Source organism: Gadus morhua, chromosome 4, assembly GCF_902167405.1.
Source record: "Gadus morhua chromosome 4, gadMor3.0, whole genome shotgun sequence".
NCBI lineage: Eukaryota > Metazoa > Chordata > Actinopteri > Gadiformes > Gadidae > Gadus > Gadus morhua.
In genome coordinates this window covers 24544907-24558748 of record NC_044051.1, presented here as the reverse complement: position 1 = coordinate 24558748, position 13842 = coordinate 24544907, and the positions used below count along the sequence as shown (strand labels likewise).

The 13842-nt window shown below is 42.3% G+C and overlaps 1 long non-coding RNA gene across 1 annotated transcript; it reads left to right on the top strand.

Annotated features, from left to right (window-relative positions):
- Positions 1–1190: 1190 nt before the first annotated feature.
- On the top strand, positions 1191–2486 carry LOC115541653 (uncharacterized). Its single transcript, XR_003976402.1, has 4 exons — positions 1191–1793; positions 1887–1980; positions 2178–2243; positions 2343–2486. It is a non-coding gene; the product is annotated as an uncharacterized LOC115541653 (long non-coding RNA).
- The last annotated feature ends 11356 nt before the right edge of the window (positions 2487–13842 follow it).

Genomic DNA, 13842 nt, shown 5'->3' with positions numbered 1-13842 from the left:
GCCAACTTAATACAATAAAGTGGGTAGCTAGTAGCCTACCCGTGATACACAACTAAGCTGCACGATTACGTTGTTTTTCACTGACTTAGACAAAGAAAGCTTTTCTGTGGTAAAATGGCCGCCTAGACGCCGCCATCACCACATCATCTCAACAAACCGGTCACTCACGAAGAAAGCTTATCCCATAACTGCATCAACAAACCGCCAAAGCAACCATGCTAACTTAATACAATAAACATAATTATCCATTCCATAAGGACTTACCTTGACAACGAACTTCTTTGGTTGAACCGCAAAGTTGAAAGACAGAACGTACTCGAATGAATCCGCTCACAATATTAATCCGTGGAAAGGAGAGCAAAAGGGTCTATCTGAACAAAGATGTCTCAAGCAGAGAAAATCCGATCAGAGTGAGGCGAGCCGTGCGTCGCTGACGAAAGTCATTCAACTCGCTAAGCACAATGGGAGTATGCCACGCCCACACCTCTACAGATGTTGTAGATGCGTTTCTCTGCTCTTCATACTGGACGACATCTCCTGACTGGGACCGTCAAATATCCCAGGATGCATTTCGCATTCCCGTTTTAAAACATCAGTGTAAAAGCTATAAAATAGGCTATATAGGGACATTTTAAAAGTATAACAAAGATGGAGGCATATTATTTACATACTATTTTAAAATGAAAGAGGGGTTTCGCTTTATATAACGCGTTTATATTGTATAAATTGCTGGAGGAAACCCATCGCAAACTCAAAAACATCTGATATTGTTTCATATTTACACAAATTGCCCATGTAAAAAGGAATGTTTCTCAATTCGCGTTCTTTTCTGTACTGGTGTACCAGCTAATTAATATTAACATTTGCTTTCATTTCTAGAACACGACAACCAGAACCGCACAACCGCCTCCCAAGGTATGACTATACATGGTGTTAATATGGATTTGATTTGTCATCGGATACTGATTCCTCCCATCAGAGATTGTCTTCAGATTCCTCCCATCAGTGATTGTCTTCAAATATGGATTTGATCAGTCATGTATAACACCTATTAGCCAAATGTAAAAAATAATGGAAACGATCTTTCCTCCCATCAGATACGGATTCGTCCCGGCCATTGTGTTCGACAATGATTGACGACATGGACGAGAACGGGAACGGAGGTGCACCTTCATCTTTCAAATGTCGTGGTTATAAAAATACATGCAGGCTTTATGTCCATGTGCTCGGTATACTGATACTTTTTTCTTTACAAGTGTAAAAGCTATAAAATAGGCTATATAGGGACATTTTAAAAGTATAACAAAGATGGAGGCATATTATTTACATACTATTTTAAAATGAAAGAGGGGTTTCGCTTTATATAACGCGTTTATATTGTATAAATTGCTGGAGGAAACCCATCGCAAACTCAAAAACATCTGATATTGTTTCATATTTACACAAATTGCCCATGTAAAAAGGAATGTTTCTCAATTCGCGTTCTTTTCTGTACTGGTGTACCAGCTAATTAATATTAACATTTGCTTTCATTTCTAGAACACGACAACCAGAACCGCACAACCGCCTCCCAAGGTATGACTATACATGGTGTTAATATGGATTTGATTTGTCATCGGATACTGATTCCTCCCATCAGAGATTGTCTTCAGATTCCTCCCATCAGTGATTGTCTTCAAATATGGATTTGATCAGTCATGTATCAAATCCATATTTGATACACGCCCGGCATCGAAGCGGCTGGAGTTGCCTTCGATGGACTTCTGAGAGCTGCCCGCAGTCGATGGCCTAAGGTAGTTTTTGTGTTACAAAATAAAGTGTATTTTCAAGGCAGACTATTTAACAGAATTGTATAGTGTGTAATCCAAAACTTTTGTGCGGATCAGGTGTTTGTGCTCGATTTCCCTCCCCGGCTGGCGAGTGAATTGGCACCGCAACAATTCCTTCGAGAGGAGTTTCGTCGCGTTGCAGCAAAGAACGGTATGTAAAAATGATTAAGAGATAATGTCAGTATAGAATATCTTTGTAGGAAAGCTTTTAGTGTATCAACACCACCTCTTGGTACCACGTGTAAAATATGTATATAGTGTATGGTTTAATATTTGTTTTCTTCTGCAGATGTGAACACCTATTAGCCAAATGTAAAAAATAATGGAAACGATCTTTCCTCCCATCAGATACGGATTCGTCCCGGCCATTGTGTTCGACAATGATTGACGACATGGACGAGAACGGGAACGGAGGTACACCTTCATCTTTCAAATGTCGTGGTTATAAAAATACATGCAGGCTTTATGTCCATGTGCTCGGTATACTGATACTTTTTTCTTTACATTTTGCAGATCCACTACCAGGCCCCTGAAAACACTCCAGGCCCCTGTAAATCGAAGATATTGTAAATAGTGTGATTCTTTTTATATAGTGTGGTGTTGTAAATAGTGTGGTTTTTTTTAATTGTATACTCCAATAAAAACTCAAACATCTGATATTGTTTCATATTTACACAAATTGCCCATGCAAAAACGAATGTTTCACAATTCGTGTTCTTTTCTGTACTTGTGTGCCTGCGCTGGAACCGTCAAATATCCCATGACGCATAGGCTATATAGGGACATTTTAAAAGTATAACAAAGATGGAGGCCAAGAGGGGTGGACATTTTAAAAGAATAACACAGATGGGGGACTATTATTTACACACTATTTCAAAATGAAAAAGGGGTTTTGCTTTATATAATTTGTTTAAGCAACTGATTGTTTATATGTAGGGTGGCTTGCCGTGTGAATACGCATAACTTTTAATTTATATTCATTCAAAATATTAACATAGCCTACTATTTTAAAACTAAAGAGGCTGGCATGCCAAAAGATGCAGCTGACTCCAGTGAATCTGTGGATAGGTTTTGACTGTGGGAGGTTCGGTGTGGGAGTTATAGCCCAAAACGCGTTTTCAGAACATTCCATTGGCGATTAGGAGATGTATTATTTCGTCGTTTTTTTGCGCCCTCTTGTGGCGAAATTTTGCAAAGACAATTTTCCTTTTCCAAATAACTCCCGCCCACATTAATAATTCTTGACCATAATTTTTACATAGACTCGGGTTTGCCCCTTGATGGTTCCCTCATAGTTTGAAGAACATTCCTTTGGCCAATTAGAAGATATACAATTTCCTCGTTTATGGCGCCCCCTAATGGCGACATTTTCCGAAATTTTTATCGTACGACATTAAGGTTAGCACCAACATGTGTGTAAAATTTGGACTCGTTCCGATGTCTAATTTTGGATTTCTTTGCATTTTTGATTTTCCACGTCTAATTTAGCTCATAAACCAATATTCAAAACAATACCGTTTCGTCGTCGAAGGTCGGATCAAAAAAGTGTTCCAGCGTTCTTTGCGTGTGCGTCTGAAGATGCCTTGTGCAAAGTTTGGTGTCGATTGGTCAAGAAATGTGGGAGGAGTAGGGTAAAAACATTTTTCCAGTTTTCGCGATTTTGCGAAAAAAAATTATAGACGCAAATGGGCGTGGCCTATGCCAAAAGTTGCAGCAGACTCCAGTGAATATGTGCGTACAAGTTTTTGACTGTGGGAGGTTCGGTGTGGGAATTATAGCCCCAAACGCATCTTTCCTTGGTATAGCGCCACCTAGTGGCCGGCGTGTCTGAATTTGGTTATCTGAGTAGCGGTGCCGTACCTGGTTCTAGTCATGCAATTGGCGCGTGTGCACCATTTACGGTTTGGGCTGTGGTTCCATTTTCACGGGGAGGTAGTATAATAATAATAATAAAAATCCTTACAAAAACAATAGGGATCCAACCTGTTGGCTTGGACCCCTAACTAGAACTGCAAGCAGTTATGCAGGGGTCCAAGAAGTGTGCATTTCGCCGGCACAACGCGACAAGAAATGTGCGTTTCGCCGGCACAAAGCGAAGCATGTGTTCAAAACGCTACCCTGAACCTGTGGATACAAAGGATTTGACTGTGGTAGGAGTAGCGAGAAGTCAGTGTAGCGTTTTCGCGGCGAAATTTTGTAGAAGATATACAATTTCCTCGTTTATTGCGCCCCCTAATGGCGAAATTTTCCGAAATTTTTATCGAACGACATTAAGGTTAGCACCAACATGTGTGTAAAACTTGGAGTCGATCCGATGTGTAATTTTGAATTTTTCGGGATTTTGGATATTCCACGTCTAATTTAGCTAATAAACCAATATTCAAAACGCTACCGTTTCGTCGTCAAAGGTCGCATCAAAAAAGTGTTTCCTGCATTCTTTGCGCGTGCGTCTGAAGATGTCGTGTGCAATGTTTGGTGTCGATTGGTCAAGAAATGTGGGAGGAGTAGGGAAAAAGCATTTTTGCGGTTTTCGCGATTTTGCGAAAAAAAATTATGGACGCAAATGGGCGTGGCCTATGCCAAAAGATGCAGCAGACTCCAGTGAATCTGTGCGTACAAGTTTTTGAATGTGGGAGATTCGGTGTGGGAGTTATAGCCCCAAACGCGTCTGTCCTTGGTATAGCGCCACCTAGTGGCCGGCGCGTCTGGATTTGGTTATCTGAGTAGCGGTGCCGGACCTGGATCTAGTCATGCAATTGGCGCGTGTGCACCATTTACGGTTTGGGCTGTAGTCCCACAAGTACGGGGGGAAGAATAATAATAATAATAATAATAATAATAATAATAGGAAAAATCCTTACAAAAACAATAGGGATCCAACCTGTTGGCTTGGACCCCTAACTAGAACTGCAAGCAGTTATGCAGGGGTCCAAGAAGTGTGCATTTCGCCGGCACAACGCGACAAGAAATGTGCGTTTCGCCGGCAGAACGCGAAGCAAGTATTCAAATCGCTACCCTGAACCTGTGGATATAAAGGTTTTGACTGTGGGAGCTTCGGTGTGGGAGTTATAGCCTAAAACTCGTTTTCAGAACATTCCATTGGCCAAATAGGAGATAGACAATGTCGTCGTTTTTTGGCGCCGCCCTGTGGCGACATTTTCCAAAGACAATTTTCCTTTGCCAAATAACTCCCGCCCACATTAATAATTCTTGCCCATATTTTCTATATAGACTCGGGTTTGCCCCTTGATGGTTCCCTTATAGTTTGAATAACATTCCTCTGGCCAATTAGAAGATATACAATTTCCTCGTTTATTGCGCCCCCTAATGGCGAAAAATTCAGTTTTTTTTATTCAACGCCATTAAGGGTAACACTGACATGAATCTAAAATTTGGGCTTGATCCGATGTCTAATTTTGGTATTTTTTGAATTTTTGCGTTTCGGCGTAAAACGTAGCTAATAAACCAATGTTCAAAACGCTACCGTTTCGTCGTCGAGGGTCGGATCAAAAAAGTGTTCGAGCATTCTTTGCGTGTGCGTCTGAAGATGCCGTGTGCAAAGTTTGGTGTCGATTGGTCAAGAAATGTGGGAGGAGTAGGGAAAAAACAGTTTTGCGGTTTTTGCGATTTTGCGAAAAAAAATTATAGACGCAAATGGGCGTGGCCTATGCCAAAAGATGCAGCAGACTCCAGTGCATATGTGCGTACAAGTTTTTGACTGTGGGAGGTTCGGTGTGGGAGTTATAGCCCCAAACGCGTATTCCTTGGTATAGCGCCACCTAGTGGCCGGCATGTCTGGATTTTGTCGTCTGCGTAGTCCCCACGGATCTGGATCTAGTCATGCAATTGGCGTGTCGGCACCATTTACGGTTTGGGCTGTGGGCACACTTTTAGGGAGGTAAGTATAATAATAACTAGAACTGCAAGCAGTTATGCAGGGGTCCAAGAAGTGTGCATTTCGCCGGCACAACGCGACAAGAAATGTGCGTTTCGCCGGCAGAACGCGAAGCAAGTATTCAAATCGCTACCCTGAACCTGTGGATATAAAGGTTTTGACTGTGGGAGGTTCGGTGTGGGAGTTATAGCCCAAAACGCGTTTTCAGAACATTCCATTGGCGATGAGGAGATGTATTATTTCGTCGTTTTTTTGCGCCCTCTTGTGGCGAAATTTTGCAAAGACAATTTTCCTTTTCCAAATAACTCCCGCCCACATTAATAATTCTTGACCATAATTTTTAGACAGACTCGGGTTTGCCCCTTGATGGTTCCCTCATAGTTTGAAGAACATTCCTTTGGCCAATTAGAAGATATACAATTTCCTCGTTTATGGCGCCCACTAATGGCGACATTTTCCGAATTTTTTATCGTACGACATTAAGGATAGCACCAACATGTGTGTAAAATTTGGACTCGTTCCGATGTCTAATTTTGGATTTCTTTGGATTTTTGATTTTCCACGTCTAATTTAGCTCATAAACCAATATTCAAAACGCTACCGTTTCGTCGTCGAAGGTCGGATCAAAAAAGTGTTCCAGCATTCTTTGCGTGTGCGTCTGAAGATGCCGTGTGCAAAGTTTGGTGTCGATTGGTCAAGAAATGTGGGAGGAGTAGGGAAAAAAGAGTTTTGCGGTTTTCGCGATTTTGCGAAAAAAAATTATGGACGCAAATGGGCGTGGCCTATGCCAAAAGATGCAGCAGACTCCAGTGAATATGTGCGTACAAGTTTTTGACTGTGGGAGGTTCGGTGTGGGAGTTATAGCCCCAAACGCGTATTCCTTGGTATAGCGCCACCTAGTGGCCGGCATGCCTGGATTTTGTCGTCTGCATAGTCTTCAGGGACCTGGATCTATTCATGCAATTGGCGTGTCGGCACCATTTACGGTCTGGGCTGTGGTACCACTTCTAGTTGGGAATAATAATAATAATAAAAATCCTTACAAAAACAATAGGGATCCAACCTGTTGGCTTGGACCCCTAATAAACACTACAAAAACAATAGGGATCCAACCTGTTGGCTTGGACCCCTAACTAGAACTGCAAGCAGTTATGCAGGGGTCCAAGAAGTGTGCATTTCGCCGGCACAACGCGACAAGAAATGTGCATTTCGCCGGCACAACGCGAAGCATGTGTTCAAAACGCTACCCTGAACCTGTGGATACAAAGGATTTGACTGTGGTAGGAGTAGCGAGAAGTCAGTGTAGCGTTTTCGCGGCAAAATTGTGTAGAAGATATACAATTTCCTCGTTTATGGCGCCCCCTAATGGCGAAATTTTCCGATTTTTTTATCGTACGACATTAACGTTAGAACCAACATGTGTGTAGAACTTGGAGTCGATCCGATGTCTAATTTTGGATTTCTTTGGATTTTTGATATTCCACGTCTAATTTAGCTAATATACCAATATTCAAAACGCTACCGTTTCGTCGTCAAAGGTCGCATCAAAAGAGTGTTTCGTGCATTCTTTGCGTGTGCGTCTGAAGATGTCGTGTGCAAAGTTTGGTGTTGATTGGTCGAGAAATGTGGGAGGAGTAGCGAAAAAACAGTTTTGCGGTTTTCGCGATTTTGCGAAAAAAAATTCTAGACGCAAATGGGCGTGGCCTATGCCAAAAGATGCAGCAGACTCCAGTGAATATGTGTGTAAAAGGTTTTGAATGTGGGAGGTTCGGTGTGGGAGTTATAGCCCCAAACGCGTCTTTCCTTGGTATAGCGCCACCTAGTGGCCGGCGTGTCTGGATTTTGTTATCTGAGTAGCGGTGCCGGACCTGGATCTAGTCATGCAATTGGGGTGTCGGCACCATTTACGGTTTGGGCTGTGGGCCCACTTTTAGCGCGGGAAGTATAATAACTAGAACTGCAAGCAGTTATGCAGGGGTCCAAGAAGTGTGCATTTCGCCGGCACAACGCGACAAGAAATGTGCGTTTCGCCGGCACAACGCGAAGCATGTGTTCAAAACGCTACCCTGAACCTGTGGATACAATGGATTTGACTTTGGTAGGAGTAGCGGGAAGTCAGTCTAGCGTTTTCGCGGCGAAATTTTGTAGAAGATATACAATTTCCTCGTTTATTGCGCCCCCTAATGGCGAAATTTTCCGAAATTTTTATCGAACGACATTAAGGTTAGCACCAACATGTTTGTAAAATGTGGACTCGATCCGATGTCTAATTTTGGATTTCTTTGGATTTTTGATATTCCACGTCTAATTTAGCTCATAAACCAATATTCAAAACGCTACCGTTTCGTTATCGAAGGACGGATCAAAAAAGTGTTTCATGCATTCTTTGCGTGTGCGTCTGAAGATGTCGTGTGCAAAGTTTGGTGTCGATTGGTCAAGAAATGTGGGAGGAGTAGGGAAAAAACAGTTTTGCGGTTTTCGCGATTTTGCGAAAAAAAATTCTAGACGCAAATGGGCGTGGCCTATGCCAAAAGATGCAGCAGACTCCAGTGAACATGTGTGTACAAGGTTTTGAATGTGGGAGGTTCGGTGTGGGAGTTATAGCCCCAAACGCGTCTTTCCTTGGTATAGCGCCACCTAGTGGCCGGCGTGTCTGGATTTAATTATCTGAGTAGCGGTGCCGGACCTGGATCTAGTCATGCAATTGGCGTGTCGGCACCATTTACGGTTTGGGCTGTGGGCCCACTTTTAGCGCGGGAAGTATAATAATAATAATAAAAATCCTTACAAAAACAATAGGGATCCAACCTGTTGGCTTGGACCCCTAACTAGAACTGCAAGCAGTTATGCAGGGGTCCAAGAAGTGTGCATTTCGCCGGCACAACGCGACAAGAAATGTGCGTTTCGCCGGCACAATGCGAAGCATGTGTTCAAAACGCTACCCTGAACCTGTGGATATAAAGGTTATGACTGTGGGAGCTTCGGTGTGGGAGTTATAACCTAAAACGCGTTTTCAGAACGTTGGCCAAATAGGACATAGACAATGTCGTCGTTTTTTGGCGCCGCCCTGTGGCGAAATTTTCCAAGGACAATTTTCCTTTGCCAAATAACTCCCGCCCACATTAATAATTCTTGGCCATATTTTCTATATAGACTCGGGTTTGCCCCTTGATGGTTTCCCTTGAGTTTGAAGAACATTCCTTTGGCCAATTAGAAGATATACAATTTCCTCGTTTATTGCGCCCCCTAATGGCGAAATTTTCCGAAATTTTTATCGAACGACATTAAGGTTAGCACCAACATGTGTGTAAAATTTGGACTCGATCCGATGTCTCATTTTGGATTTCTTTGGATTTTTGCTATTCCACGTCTAATTTAGCTAATAAACCAATATTCAAAACGCTACCGTTTCGTCGTCGAAGGTCGGATAAAAAAAGTCTTTCGTGCATTCTTTGCGTGTGTGTCTGAAGATGTCGTGTGCAAAGTTTGGTGTCGATTGGTCAAGAAATGTGGGAGGAGAAGGGAAAAAACAGTTTTGCGGTTTTCGCGATTTTGCGAAAAAAAATTCTAGACGCAAATGGGCGTGGCCTATGCCAAAAGATGCAGCAGACTCCAGTGAATATGTGCGTACAAGTTTTTGACTGTGGGAGGTTCGGTGTGGGAGTTATAGCCCCAAACGCGTCTTTCCTTGGTATAGCGCCACCTAGTGGCCGGCGTGTCTGGATTTTGTCGTCTGCATAGTCTTCACGTACCTAGATCTAGTCATGTAATTGGCGTGTGCGCACCATTTACGGTTTGGGCTGTAGTAGCACTTTCTTGGTAGGAAGTATAATAATAATAATAATAATAAAAATCCTTACAAAAACAATAGGGATCCAACCTGTTGGCTTGGACCCCTAATAGTCTTCACGTACCTAGATCTAGTCATGTAATTGGCGTGTGCGCACCATTTACGGTTTGGGCTGTAGTAGCACTTTCTTGGTAGGAAGTATAATAATAATAATAATAATAAAAATCCTTACAAAAACAATAGGGATCCAACCTGTTGGCTTGGACCCCTAATAAAAATCCTTACAAAAACAATAGGGATCCAACCTGTTGGCTTGGACCCCTAATAACTAGAACTGCAAGCAGTTATGCAGGGGTCCAAGAAGTGTGCATTTCGCCGGCACAACGCGACAAGAAATGTGCGTTTCGCCGGCACAACGCGACAAGAAATGTGCGTTTCGCCGGCACAAAGCGAAGCATGTGTTCAAAACGCTACCCTGAACCTGTGGATACAAAGGATTTGACTGTGGTAGGAGTAGCGAGAAGTCAGTCTAGCGTTTTCGCGGCGAAATTTTGTAGAAGATATACAATTTCCTCGTTTATTGCGCCCCCTAATGGCGAAATTTTCCAAATTTTTTATCGAACGACATTAAGGTTAGCACCAACATGTTTGTAAAATGTGGACTCGATCCGATGTCTAATTTTGGATTTCTTTGGATTTTTGATATTCCACGTCTAATTTAGCTCATAAACCAATATTCAAAACGCTACCGTTTCGTTATCGAAGGACGGATCAAAAAAGTGTTTCATGCATTCTTTGCGTGTGCGTCTGAAGATGTCGTGTGCAAAGTTTGGTGTCGATTGGTCAAGAAATGTGGGAGGAGTAGGGAAAAAACAGTTTTGCGGTTTTCGCGATTTTGCCAAAAAAAATTGTAGACGCAAATGGGCGTGGCCTATGCCAAAAGATGCAGCAGACTCCAGTGAATATGTGTGTACAAGGTTTTGAATGTGGGAGGTTCGGTGTGGGAGTTATAGCCCCAAACGCGTCTTTCCTTGGTATAGCGCCACCTAGTGGCCGGCGTGTCTGGATTTGGTCGTCTGCTTAGAACTCAGGGACCTGGATCTAGTCATGCAATTGGCGTGTCGGCACCATTTACGGCTTGGGCTGTGGACCCACTTCTAGGGGGGAATAATAATAAAAAGAATCCTTACAAAAACAATAGGGATCCAACCTGTTGGCTTGGACCCCTAAAAATCCTTACAAAAACAATAGGGATCCAACCTGTTGGCTTGGACCCCTAAAAATAAAAACGCTCGATCAAAGGCCCGGCCCGAGTATAGTGGTGGGAAATATCGGCCCGACCCGGCCCGCGTCGGAACACTGACTGGAACTACTTAGCAGGTGTCTGTAGGGCTATATCAGGAGTTAATGCACGCACTGCAGCCAATCAGAATACGAGTATTCCCCCAGACCGTGGTCCAAACAATATTATTCATGAGTTATCATCAACCCCTACACATCAATATTAATGATAACCCTGTGGAAATTGCAATAAGTGAGATACAATTTCGCATGTTGAGCACACAGTTTTGTGAATCGTTTATTTAGTAAGAGAGAAACAGGAAATCAAAACGTGCTGAAAGTAAACAAATCCCGCATGGGCTCTGACGTCATGAGACGCTCGTAATCATTAAAGGGACAGCGATCCCTGAACCACCAAGACAGTAAACGACATGCCTAACACAATTGAAAGAACAACACATAACAAAATACTGTAGGTGAATTATGTTACACTCACTGCAACCCATTAAATACGGTATGATTTCTAGATGTCATGGCAACGTCCGCTCGCGACACTGGACTTGCGATCGAGGCATCCATGCGGACGTTCATTCACATAGCCAAAAACAAGAGAATAGATGGCTAGATAAAATAAACATCAAGACATACAATTCTAAAAAGAACAGATGAAGCAGCTACCCTTTTTTCCTTCGCGGTTTGCCTACAGAGCAGCGCACCTGCATTTAATATATCCGTGTATTGTCGCAATTTCTCAGTATCAAAGGTGAAAGTAGAAACGGGTGGCCAAAGCTGTCATATTGTTAGTTATCACAGACAATTTTAAGTAGAACCGGGTGGCCAAAAGCTGTAATTTGTTAGTTATCACAGACAATTTTCAACGATGAATGATCTGTACGGAGCTCCATAAGGGACATTAGGGAGAACGCTCCCGGACAGAACCTTAGTTTGGAAGTCGTGCTTAGTGACACGAAAAAAAATACTACTTCCAATTGAAATACAAAATTTAGAAAATAGGCCTACGTGTCCCTGATCACGTTTCAATAGATTAAATAACGTGACAGTGTCACGTATTTTCGTGAGACCAGGTTCGAGCGTGTGCATGGGTTGAATTGCGTGTGTCTCACGCCGAATGCATGAGACATGAGAGCCCTGTACTTACGTGACACAAACCAGCACCGCAAACATTCTCTCCCACTTGAGATGACGTCTTTCTTTATAGGTTCATGGGTCTGATGCGCCGATTTCCCATGCTGATATCCCCGGAGATTCTCGGGCATCTTCGACAATTTGGCTATAGATTGTCTCATTACACGCTAAATAATATAATTATAGCCTAATTATATATATAGCCTATATATATATATAGGCAATATATATAATTAGGCAATATATATATATATATAGCATTTGTGGTTTTGGCATAAACATAACTAGGGTGCACTGTACTATCTGCGCCCACCCTTTCTGAAGCCTCTCGCTCTCTCTCTCTCTCTCTGTCCCTCCCTCTCTCTCTTTCTCTCTCTCTCGTACCGTTTTGTGGAGCATGTTAATTGTCTGAGAACACTCCCATTCAGAATGCATTGGTTTACATTTCGTTCTGTGTAGCACGCAACAAGTCGGACTATCGTGCTCCGGAACACGCTTCGATAGATTAACGTTCGTGCGCATGAGCACGCAATCGCGTGATACCGGGTTGCAACGCCTTAGGCCACGTTCACATCTAGCGTTTTTTGTTATAGGGAAAAGTTGAGCCTACCGTTTTTTCAACAAAAAGAAAAGCTGGCAGCGTTTTTGGCCCTAAAAGCGCCGAGAGCGTTTTTTTCTATCGCCTAGCAACAAATCCATTCTGGACCCGACTTTACTCGCCTACTACCTATCCAGGCTAGAGCCCATTAGACATGTTGTAGATCTCGACATGTTCTGTAATTAAAACTATTAATCGCTCCACCGGCACTTTCCCGAGTGATTTTTCTGCCATTGTTTCTTGTTTTGACAGTTGAGAGTTTCCTTTGTGACAAAGTGTCAATGTTCCGCTTGTGATTGGTCAGTTGCCCAAAAGACGCCTGACGTCGGCCGCTTTCTTCCTGAAAGTTGGCTAACGAATGCATTACATTTATCAATACATGGGTATCAATCACGTGACCTTTTTGTTGTGGCCGCCATCTTTAGGACCATAGCGCCAACAACCGATTCCAGGGGAAATGGCATTGGCTACCGTTAACGTCAAAGAAACGGGCTCTGCTAATGTTAATCAGATGATCTCTCATCTCTCTGATAAAGAAAAACAACGCTATTCCCAAAAAATTGATATTTTAGGTTTTGATCCATATTTACTTCCAAATCAACTACTGACCCCGCTGAAATCTGTCGTTATCTTGCCCAACATGTCTTTTGGCGACATTTACATTTACCTCGTCCACAATCCTTCTCCATACACCGGGGAGTCCCTCAAGGCATACAAAAGCACGGAAGCTTACATGTATTTTAAATCAGGATGGGTGAATGATCCTCGAGTTTATCATCTGGAGATGAAGAAGCTGTTCCTTTTTACAGGAAAGGTAAGATATGTGTTTACTACAATGCTAGGATAATAATTAACAATTGCCAATGGTGTTTTGTTTTTTAAAACTGACCTTACGTTTGTTAGCGAAAACATTACATACACTATCCAGATAAAAACATTAAGAACAATTTCTGCATGATGTTTATTAGACCTATGTAATCTGTATTGGAAGTGCTCGTTGTCATGAGCTATATCTTGTATATTAATTATTAGCTATGTGGTATGTGTATGCACCTTTATTTAATCTGGTGTAAAAACATATTAAAATTTAAAACCGGATCATACCAAACAAATATCTGCTTGCGTGACCCCATGTATGCAAAGTGTCCTCCTTTTTGATGTGACGGAAAAGGCCACCCTACTTAGATAATGCTATGTATAACTTAAACATCATTGATCTGGCTATATTGCTAAACTTATAATTCCCGATTTGTGTTCCAAACTAAAGGTGAAGCATTCAGAAAACCTTTCTGTGACCCCAACA